The sequence below is a fragment of the Macrobrachium rosenbergii genome, chromosome 4 (genome assembly GCF_040412425.1).
Source record: "Macrobrachium rosenbergii isolate ZJJX-2024 chromosome 4, ASM4041242v1, whole genome shotgun sequence".
Taxonomy (NCBI): Eukaryota; Metazoa; Arthropoda; class Malacostraca; order Decapoda; family Palaemonidae; genus Macrobrachium; species Macrobrachium rosenbergii.
In genome coordinates this window covers 72288880-72301412 of record NC_089744.1, presented here as the reverse complement: position 1 = coordinate 72301412, position 12533 = coordinate 72288880, and positions in this window count along the sequence as shown.

The window sequence follows — 12533 nt, the reverse complement described above, 5'->3', positions numbered from 1 at the left end:
AAGACCAAAATCAAAATCAAATACATATAAAAACCAAGGTAAAAATGAAACAAATAAAGAAAAGAACAAAGATCATGTGATGAAGGCAAAAAGCAAGCCAACAACACATTATGAAAAGTCAGCACCACGATATGAGCCATCAGCACCTAGATATAGCACAAGGAACAAGCAATGTATCTATGATGCAAGGGGATGGTGCAGATATGGAGATAAGTGCAGGTTTATGCACAAAGTGAATAAATATGAAGCTGGAAGAACAAATATAATGGAAAAGTTGGATTTTTAATGTACGAATTTCTGGAAATGAAAAAGATCAACATATCAGAACAGGAAAGAGACATGGAAAATCCTTATTATTACCCATACTAGATAATGGAGATAATATGCAAACCATCATAGTGATGAACGCGCAGGGTCTAGTTTCGAGTAACTCAAAAGAAAGATAGAGTTCTTAGAAGAACTAACCCAAAATGAAAAAATAGAAATATTGAATATAAGTGAAACCTGGTATTCCCAAGAGACTGGTAATGATGACCAGATAAAGGGTTTCCAAACTTATAGATCAGATAGAAAAAATAGAAATCAAGGGGAACCGCGATATATGGTAGAGATGCCAATCAAGGAAAAAATCTGTGAGAAATATAGTAACACAGAATGTGAATTAATAGCGGTAGAATTTGAATCTGAAAAATTAGTGAACATTGTAATATATAGACCCCTAATACTAAAGAGTTTGACATAATAATTGAAAATTGGATGAAATATGTAGAAATCACAAGGACTGGACTATACTCCTAACCGAGACTTTAACTTTCCTTTTGTAGAATGGAAAGAACGAATAGGAGACTGTGGTTGTATTTATACATATAAAAAGAGAGCAATAGTAGTGCAGAAGATAAGAGGCAATTTGAAAAGCTATTAGATATGCTACTAGAACATAACATTCAGCAAATAAATCACCTACCAACAAGAAAGGATAATATTTTAGACCTAGTATTTGTGAATGAGGTGAACTATGTTAAAGAAATAATAGTATATAACACGAGTATTTCGGACCATAATGTCATAGAACTAACAGTCCATTCCAGAACATACGAAAACAAAGAAAAGCAAGAGACGAAAAAATGGGAAGGATATGGAAAATACAATTTCTATAGTAAGAATATAAATTGGTCAAAAATAAATGAAGAATTAAACAAAGAATGGGAAAACATATTTGTAAGTGATGATATACAGGTAAATACCGATATATTATATAAAATATTAGAGGAAATAGTGGAAAATATATACCGAAGAAAAAAGTAAGCATCAGTCACGAATTCCAAGAGACAGAAGGATCTTGTTCCAGAAAATTAGAAAGTGGAAAAAAGCTCTTGCAAAAGAAAAGAATACATGGAAAGTGATGGAACTAAAAAGTAAGATAGAAAATGCAGAACAAAAGATTATACAATCAAAAGAAAATGAAAAAATGGAACCTAGAAGAAATGACACTACAAAATATCAAGCAAAACCCTAAAATTTTTATTCATATGCAAAAAGATGAATAAAATAAGAGTAGAAATAGGCCCTCTAAGAATTGAAGGGCAATTAACGAATGGAAAAAGGAAATATGTAACATATTAGCAGAAAGATGATGTACACCTAGAATTGACAATGAAGATAATGATACAGAAATAAGAGATGAAAATACTGAATACTTATCAGATATAGATATTACAGAAGCCGATATTGTGCAGGCTATTAATGAAATTAAAATGGATCAGCAGCAGGACCAGATGGAGTACCTGCCATATTGTTAAAGAAAGTGGTTCATTCAATCGCAAAGCCGCTAGCAATATTATTAAGACAAAGTATACATACAGGCAAGATTTATGATGAGCATAAATTAGCATATATTACTCCTACTTTCAAAAGTGGTTCAAGACTAGAGGAAAGTAATTATAGGCCTGTGAGTCTGACATCTCATATTATGAAAGTATATGAAAGGGTAATGAAAAAAATATAATGAAACATTTAATGAAAAATAGATTGTTCAATATAGGACAACATGGTTTTGTACCGGAAAAAGTACACAAACCCAACTGTTAGTCCACCATGAAAGCATATATAAAAAAATATGATAAATGAAAAGATACAGATGTGGTTTACCTAGACTTTTGCAAAAGCTTTTCACAAGGTAGATCATAATATATTAGCGAAAAAATTAGAAAACATAACATTGTTGACAAAGTAGGAAGATGGATAAAAGAATTTTTGCAAAATAGAAAACAGATAGTGATTGCAAACGATGAGAAATCGGATGAAGCTACGGTAATATCCGATGTACCACAGGGTACGGTGTTAGCTGCATTGCTGTTTGTGATTATGATTGCAGACATAGACAGTAATGTTAAGGACTCAGTAGTAAGAAGTTTCAGATGACACAAGAATAAGTAGAGAAATTGCTTGTGATGAAGATAGGAACTCGCTACAAAGAGACCTAAACAAAATATATAAATGGGCAGAGATAAATAGGATGGTATTTAACTCTGATAAATTTGAATCAATGAACTATGGTGATAAAGTAGGAATGCTATATGCATATAAAGGACCTAATAATGAGACAATCACAAACAAGGAAGCAGTTAAAGACCTTGGTGTGATGTTGAATAGGAATATGTTATGCAATGATCAAATAGCAATTCTACTGGCAAAATGCAAAGCAAAAAATGGGAATGTTGTTCCGGCACTTCAAAACAAGAAAAGCTGAACACATGATTATGCTTTATAAAACGTACGTACGTAGTCCACTTGAATATTGCAATATAATATGGTACCCACACTACCAAAAGGATATTGCACAAATAGAGAGTGTACAAAGGTCATTTACAGCTAGAATAGAAGAAGTTAAGGACCTTGACTACTGGGAAAGACTACAATTCTTAAATTTATATAGTCTTGAAAGGAGAAGAGAACGCTACATGGTAATTCAAGCATGGAAACAGATAGAAGGAATTACCGAAAACATCATGGAACTAAAATTATCAAAAAGAGCAAGCAGAGGTAGATTAATAGTGCCAAAACTATACCAGGAAAATTAAGGAAAGCACACAGGACATTAATCCACCACGCACCAGCATCGATAATGCAGCGTCTATTCAATGCGCTACCAGCTCATCTGAGGAACATAACAGGAGTGAGCGTAGATGTGTTTAAGAATAAGCTCGACAAATATCTAAGATGCATCCCAGACCATCCAAGACTGGAAGATGCAAAATATACCGGAAGATGCGTTAGCAACTCTCTGGTAGACATCAAAGGTGCCTCACACTGAGGGACCTGGGGCAACCCGAACGAATTGTAAGGTCTCTCTCTCTCTCTCATCAAATATATTATGCAAAAGGTAACTGGATGATAAGATGATCATGTGTACCTTCACCTTGCAGCAGAAAAGATTAAACGCGTTCAAAGCTTTGTCTTCATCTCAACTATACGGTTTACCTGGCCATTTAATCATGACAGTAAAAAGTGTAAATTGGTGATGAAAATTAAAACAAACCTCGGTTACAACTATTATCATTATTACTCTAACGATGATAATGTCAGCAGCAGTGAGGATACTAAAATATTTATAATGATAGTGTTAGATGCTATCTGTAAAGCAGATTCCAATTTCATCGACATTTCTTATCTTTCGTTTAGCATCATATGAATCCCAAATCTCCTATTACATATATGTCTGTGAAACCCGTTTGAAGTGTATTTTGTTACATAATGCCGCAGGGCTTTTTCCGTCATGGATATACCAATAGATGATGTCAGTTACATCATTTCTCTCTCTCTCTCTCTCTCTCTCTCTCTCTCTCTCTCTCTCTCTCTCTCTCTCTCTCTCTCTCTTTTCACGTAAAAGGATCTTTTATCTCAAAACAAAGCAGCTCTGAGCAAAAAAAAAAATAAATAAATAAAAAATTCTGGATCCTAAGTGAGTGTTTGGCAGAATTGGAAATCAGTGAAGCCTATTGTCTATATGCATGACTCCTCGAGGCCTGACGCTGAGGTCGAGTGCCGTTTGAATGCTCTCAAGATCCACTGGTGGATTTTTCGTTTTCCTTTCTTGTCGCTTTTTTACTCTTCGTATTCATGAGCTCTGGGGGGGGATGAGTTACCAATGAACAACTTTCTGAATAACAGAATGTTCAGCAATTCATTTTTAATTTTTTTTTTTCCCATTATGACTTCCATAACCGTTCATATTTTTTCACAACGTCAAATAAACGAATTGAAATACACGGACTTTGCAGAGGAAAACTAACAGAAGATCTCTAAACACCTGAACGCAACGGGAAAGTGTAACTGATAATTCTCAAGTGTTCTAGTAAATAAGCCTTGGATCCGAGTTTAACACCATCCTCTTCTCCACTTTCTCTCTCTCTCTCTCTCTCTCTCTCTCTCTCTCTCTCTCTCTCTCTCTCTCTCTCTCTCTCTGTATCCAAACCGTCCCTTTCGTACCTGGCATTCTCATATGACAGCAAGTGCTGCTGCTGTAAAGTGCCTCTTTTACCATTGGACACCGCCCTTCTTAACATATACGAGTATTTTCAAGTAACTCCGAAGTATTCTCTTTAAGAGCACGAGACCTTGCTAGTCTTATGTTGCCAAATCTATTAACAACTACTTATGTTTTCAGACATTTTTCTGTGTAGAGTATTATTCAGGATGGAAGTACACACAGAGGGCCTACATTCCTCTTATATGATTGTAATGGTATGCACACACACACACACACACACACACACACACACATATATATATATATATATATATATATATATATATATATATATATATATATATATATATATATATATATATGTATATATTTTATATATACACATGCATACGTATGCACATAATTATATCGTATCAAAATTAGAAGTAAATTGTGTCCTTTAGCGTTTACGCCATACAATATTTTAATAATTTTTTAGTATGGTAAAAGCAATAATCTCCATTATATTTTGAGGAATAGGTAATATAGATAATAAAATAAATAAATCTTATCGTCAGAGGCAAAAATACTAGAACGTATACAATACCAAATAATTTCTTGAAATAATATACGCAAACTTTTCTCTAATTAAAACAAATCTAATATTAAAGAAACCAAAACGTTTCGTAATTTAAAGGCGCTTTTAGCCAGACCCTTTGTTTCCAAACGATGATAAAAACTCGATGGTGATTTTTTACTTTTATTTAGAGGTTCTTAAGATATATCTGGAGGCCTTTTGACGTTTCCCTGACAACTGGTTCCAGATGTTTCATCAACATCCTTCATTCAAATTCTTCCAACGACTTCGGGATGGTTTTTGTCAGTCGCCATTATCCCAAATTACGAGAGGCGTTTAATCCATTGTGACGTAATTATTCAGTCCCACATTTCCGTTTGTGTTTGCTGAGATGTATAATTAAAAAGAAAATTTAAGCCTTTGTAGTTTTCTGTAAAAGAAAACTATTGAGATGGCTATTTGTCTGTCTGTCCGCACTTTTTCTGTCCGCCCTCATATCTTAAAAACTACTGAGGCTAGAGGGCTGCAAATTGGGATGTTGATCATCCACCCTCCAATCATCAACCATACCAAATTGCAGCCCTCTAGCCTCTGTAGTTTGATTTTATTTAAGGTTAAATTTATCCATGATCGTCGTCTGGCACCATTATAGGTGCCAACAACACAGGCCACCGCCGGGCCGTAGATGAGTTTCATGGGCCGGGGCTGAGAGTTTTATACAGCATTACCCGCTGCACAGAAAACTCGATTGCGCCGAAGAAATTTCGGCACATTTTTTTACTTGTTTTTAATTGCTCCGTTTGTGTATTAGGTTACGGAGCTATAGTTGTCACTACTTCTCGCTGGCAATAGATATCATCTTTTGACCTTGCAAAAAAATTGTCCCACAAAACATTGTGATGGCTTTTATTTCCGCTTCAACTCCATAGATGGCGTTGCATACATGTGCATACATGTTTTTTTATAACTTATTCTGTATACGTTTAACAATGATAGGTTCTTAGTCACTTACCTGGACACTTGAACGACAGTAATACGAATACCTGTGCATTCGATTTGTATTTTGTTAATATCAGTATGAGATGCTGATAAAGGAGTTTACGCACATTACGCTTAGCGTGTCTCGGATTACTTACAAATTACGAGGTTCTCCTAATAAACTACTTGCAGCTATATTTCCGTAAAATCGAGACGCAATGTAAGGCTCCTGAATTGTATGGAAAATCTGTCGTACCATACAACTCAGCTAGTTATCTGATAGACGCTTTATTGCAAATAATGAAGATAAAGCACTAAAGTTCCATAATGTTGACTTGTATTGTAATATTATGAAGTAACATTGTTATTGAAGAAAAATTTCCATGTTACGTTTAGGTTAAGCCTAAAGTGAATATATCAGCGAAAAATTGAGAAGAAATGATTGACAGTAAATTTTGGAATGTAGACATTTTTTTATACAAAATTGAATTCCTGACAAGTAATGAACAGATAAATGCAATGACAGGTTATGGCAATGAAAAATTAAATGTCATCTACACCTACATTCGAAAAATAAAATTATTCGCATTATGACATGTGACACTGTAAATAGGTGTGGGAGTTTGCAAAACCTTTTAAGTATAAATGAAGATGAACAGATGTACTGAGAAAGGAGCGAAAGATAAAGATGCGAAAAACATTGAAACCATGAGTCACTTTCTGCGCTAGAACAGAAAAAAGTGACATTATTTTTTCTTTTTTTCTTTTCAACAAAGGTTTCGTTGTATAAGGATTATTGATTTACCACTAATTAAGGAATTAGAGGCTACTTATATCTTGTTGAGGTACAAAACATTCGATATTTCATATATATCTATTTCACTAAACTATTTGTACGTATTAGTATCTGCAAATGATTATAAGCAGCTGTCCTTTTAAAGGATATACATAAACCTATCTGCATAATATGCTGACATATTCCAAGGAGTATTTTTTCATCAGCAATTAATGACCGTCTTCTTTTTTAGTTTTCTGTAAAAGAAAACTATTGTGCCGGCTTTGTCCGTCCGTCCGCACTTTTTCTGTCCGCCCTCAGATCTTAAAAACTGCTGAGGCTAGAGGGCTGTAAATTGGTATGTTGATCATCCACCCTCCAATCATCAAACACACCAAATTGCAGCCCTCTAGCCTCAGTGATTTTTATTTTATTTAAGGTCAAAGTTAGCCACGATCGTGCGTCCGACACCGCCGAGTCCTATTCTGGCAACGATATAGTATAGGCCACCACTGGACTGGGGTTAAAGTTTCATGGGCCGCGGCTCATTCAGCATTATAATGAGGCCACCGAAAGCTAGACCTATTTTAGGTGGCCTTGATTATAGGCCGTGCAGAAAACTCGATTGCGCCGAAGAAACTTCGAAGCAATTTTTACTTGTTTGCTTTTGGAATTGCTTTTCTGCCTTTATGAAAGGAATGTGACCTGAAACCGGCTGTTGTAGAACTGATACCTCGGGTATTGTTAACAGATCTGTGGCTGACGAGAGAGAGAGAGAGAGAGAGAGAGAGAGAGAGAGAGAGAGAGAGAGAGAGAGAGAGATCTTTACAGAGGGTATTAACATACATGATGGTGTTACCTTACGGAGTGACTACTTACTTATCTAAGAATATTCTTATGTGATAAATTCACATCAACAAAGATTCGAAGTCTGGAGCAAACTTTCGATCAAAACTGTTATAACCATCCCCAAGAGTACTCTGAACAGCAGGCTACATTGCAAATAAAAATAATGAGATTCACATCCGTTTGCTCGTGAATAATGGGATTTTCAGTCAGTAAGAAACTAAATTGAGATGACATTTTAACAAAGTTAAACTCCTAACGATTCTTCATCGTTTCCACTTAATGCTCAGAAGAATCTCTCCTTAATAAGAAATCACTTCATTACTTTGCTGTATTGAAAATCTCATTACCCACCAAAGCACGTAGCTGTTATTGCTTCTCATTAATTAAACTAACTGGTGTTCGTAGCACTCGTGCTAATGCGTACGAGAATTATTTAATGGCATTCAACAAATTTGGAATTACTAATAATGGACATCGCAAGTATGAAGAATTGGCATCTTACCACGCAAAGGGGTAAAGGAAAAAATAAAGGATACTTGTGTTAACTTTTAACCCCCTGTCGTATATTTTGAACTTTGACCTCATCCCTACCTATTCTCATCGAAACAGCAACTTTATCTTCCCGCAGAACGTAAAGAGTCCGTGATAGTCTCCGTTTCATAAATCGTGTGTATTTGGTCAATTAATACTGGCGTAAACAAAAGCATTTGTCCTCAACTGAAATTTAGCGTTTACCGAGCACACCAGGCAAACAAAATACCGCAGTGCATTAGTGCTTATCTAACTCTCTCTGAAAAATTCATTTTCCACACATCTAGAGCAGAGGAATCCTGGAATTACTGCATGATGTTGTGTAAATATTCGTGCGGCCATAAGCAATTGTATGAACAATTTTCAAAGTATAACTTTTTGTGCATAAGCCTGAGTGTACACGAGGACTCGCGCTAAAACCTACTCGTATATAATAATATATTTAGCTTAAAACTTTTTCAGAGCAGAGAGAAAAAAAGCTTTTGCCTGGATTTGTAGAGTACTTTTTATTTATTCTTTTTATTATGCAAGGGAAAGGATTTGAAGCTTAAATCATCATCGCTTGGTAAAAGTGCTTATTGCTTGCAAACTCATGATTCATGCAAATTGTACCTACTCCCTCAAAATAAATGCCTGTTTTTATTTTATAAATATGCAAGTACATGTCTTAAATTATAACAGCAATTTCTTGAACTTATTTCAGAGTGATTAACGTGCAATTTTCTCAAAATAAATCCATTTAAAGAGATTACTCACATCGTGTAAAGGTGTAATGAGCATTTTTCAAATAAATAGCAGCGCTCAGGAGCGATATTCATGATAGATTGTCGCTAGAAATGATGGAAAGTAATTTGAACATCTTGGGGGAAGATGATTACACTAATGAGCAGTAAATGGTGTAACCCGACGTCATTCTATCAACTGCATAATTGTTTGCTTCATAAAATTGTTTGCTTAAAAAGTTACACGTAAATCATTATAAATTTTTAAAGTTCATCACTAAGATTACAATTTCAATCAATAAACAAACAAATCTTTTTATGAGTTTCGTATTAGTTTTCGGTTTTTGTTTTCTTATTCATAAAAGTAAAATTATTCTAAGCCTCTCAGGGAGAAGTAGTCAGTTACACTAAACACTGATCAATAACTAGATTCCTGCCTCAAGGAATCAAATAATTAGCCTTCCCATTTTATTTCTTTATGCCTAAGCCTTTATTCTGGCGTCTCTTAATCATTCTTAAACTACATTTTTAATTCACCTACAACCGTAATGCAACCATAATTTACCGTTTTCACGAGTTTCATCTTTTATCCTCTTTTCCTATTTTTGGAAGATGCACTCAGTCCTCTCAAGTGTAAACTGGTACCAGAGCCTACAAAAGTCAGTGAAAGTGCTGAGCTACTCTGTATGTTTATCCCTATGGATCTCCTGATAGCTGTAAAGCTTACGTTTCTAATGTCACTATATATATATATATATATATATATATATATATATATATATATATATATATATATATATATATATATATGTATGTATGTATATATGTTATATATATATATATATATATATATATATATATATATATATATATATATATCTGTGTGTGTATGTGTGTGTGCGTGTTTTTTTTAGAATGGAAGCTGAGTCAGGTTTAATTCAATCTGACCTGTTTTCTTAAAACTTCTTCCATTTATAAATTTAATAGAGCATTAAGTCGCGGTGAGCACGTGAAAAATGTAATACCTGAGCAATTAGACCACGTCATTTAACTATTTACTATAGCTTACTTCATTGAGTAATTAGAAACTTTTACAGTTAAGATTGCTATTAAGTACAATTTAGGACAGCGAAACCAGTTCAATAAAACTTGGCTCTCATTGGTAGGTTAACATTGTAGATGACCCCACCCCAGACTTTCTGAGTTCATCTTCTCTTCCGCCCGTCTGTACAGAAAGCATTTATACTATCTGTACCCCTTCATAAATGGCTATTATTATTATTATTATTATTATTATTATTATTATTATTATTATTATTATTATTATTCAGTGGATGAAGCCTATTCATATTGAACAAGGCCACAGGGGCCATTGACTTAAAATTCAAGCTTCCAAAGGAAGAAGTAAGAGGAAGTAAAATGAAATACAGAAAGAAGATATGCCACTTATTAAAAAAGAAAAAAATAAATTAATAAAGAGATGAATAGATAAAATGCCAGAAGAATAATATAAGGGTGGCAATGCATTGCATTTTTGCTTTGAACTTCTGAAGTTCCAGTTGCACGATATCCTCTGGGAGGCTGTTCCACAACTGAGAAGTTGAACAGCGAAAGATCTGTTGAAATACAACTTATGAAAAAGTGACAAACAAGAGGCCATCCGTCGATGGTCCAAGTAATAACTACTACTATTAGGAAACAGAAACCTACCACCACGAACCACTTTATCTAAAAGAGATAAATCTCTGGCAGAAGCAGACATCCACACTGGAGAACAGTATTCCGGTAAAGGAAGTACAAATGACCTAAAACACGTTGCATTGATTTTATCACTGTTATAAATATATGAGGCTTTACGAACAATACCTAACTTATGCGAAGCATTTTCTGATCCTTTCATTAGATAAGCCTTTAAAAGATGAGTCAAAAGTTACACCTAGAATACTTAAAGCTTCAGACTCATTCAGCAAAGTTCCATCCACCTGAAAGGGAGGATCGGGTGGGAAATATGTACGAGAGCAGCTAATCGACAGAGTTTTCGTTTTACTGGAGTACAGCCTCAGTACCCACCGACTAAACCATTCCCTGGTCCGGTCCATGTCCCGATTGAGGCTGAGGGCAGCTTCAAATCTCATACGTGGAGACTTTAGCACGCCCACAAGTACCGTAATCATCGGCATACTGAACAATTTTGTTTTCCAGGCCAACAACCATATCACTTGTATATAATAAAAACAACAGTGGACAAAGAACACTGCCTGTGGAACTCCAGACCAATAGGTCTTGGTTCACTTAAGATCCTGTCCGTACAACTCACTGCTGCCTAATTGCAAGAAAATCTTTTGAAATAATCCTAAAACATATCCAGCCACTCCAAGATTCTGAAGTTTATAAACAACTACCTTGTGATTTACTAAATCGAAAGCAGCATTAAAATCTATCTGAATTACTCTGCACTCAAAACCCTTATCAACGTTCCCTTGCAAATGACATGTTAAATCTAAAAGAGCATTGCAGGTACCTAACTGCTTCCTAAATACATATTGACTATCAGCTAACAATCCTTAAGATTCCAGATATTTATATATATAGTGGCTTAAAACAAAATGTAACGATTTTATACACTGGCTAGTACAGTTTGTAACGCGCTGGCCTCGTAATCTCGGGGACCAGCGTTCGCTCACCGTCAAGGGTCGGAGAGGGAGACTATCTACCGGATGGTTACTGCCATGAGTGACGTCATGGTGAGGTGTTGGGGTTACCGGGCTGACGTCGGAACTTTAAAAATAAGTTTTTCAGCATCTTTGGAGAGCACAGGGAGAATAAAGATTGGCCTTTAAGCTTGCGCTCATTCCCAAAGATACTGCATCGACATAAAAATCTATAGAATCTAGTAATTTTGGGAGACAACACACTAGAAACTTTGTTTTAAACAACAAAAGAAAGAAACCATTAGGATCTTCTCCACGTCAGTTATCAAGATGATCCAGAATTTTCTTAACATCCCTAGGGCGAAATGTAAATTATGTAAGAATAGGTTCAGGATGACAAGTATCAGGAAGAGGGACATCCTCAGCTGATGACTTAGCTTCAAAAGTTCGATTCAGCAGTTCAGCCATTTTCCTAGACCAGTCTACCATCATCTGTTAGCAGTGGTGGTGGAATGGAAGACCAGCCTGACCCAAAGATAGATGATGCCAACTTTGGTCCACCACAGATGAGGCTGAGTAATTCCTTCAAGTTTCCTCTTCAGGGAGTTATTGTAATTTCTCACGGTTGTATGGTAAGTTCTACTCGCAGAACGGCCAGACTCAACATAAATGGTGTAATTTTGCGTTACTAATCTTGCGTTACGACTTGCCTTCTCTCTCTCTCTCTCTCTCTCTCTATATATATATATATATATATATATATATATATATATATATAGAAAAGCATAAATATTTAGGTAGATAGATAGATAGATATGTAGAATCAATATTAAAGTGTATATTTTTTAATTAACTTATGAAATCTCATAGAAAAGACAACGTCTCAAGTAGAAAAAGTCATTACAAGAAGGGAAAAACTCATGTTTTATGAATCTGAAAAATCATTGCTAATTGCTAACTGTTATTTATCGCCTCGTTGCTT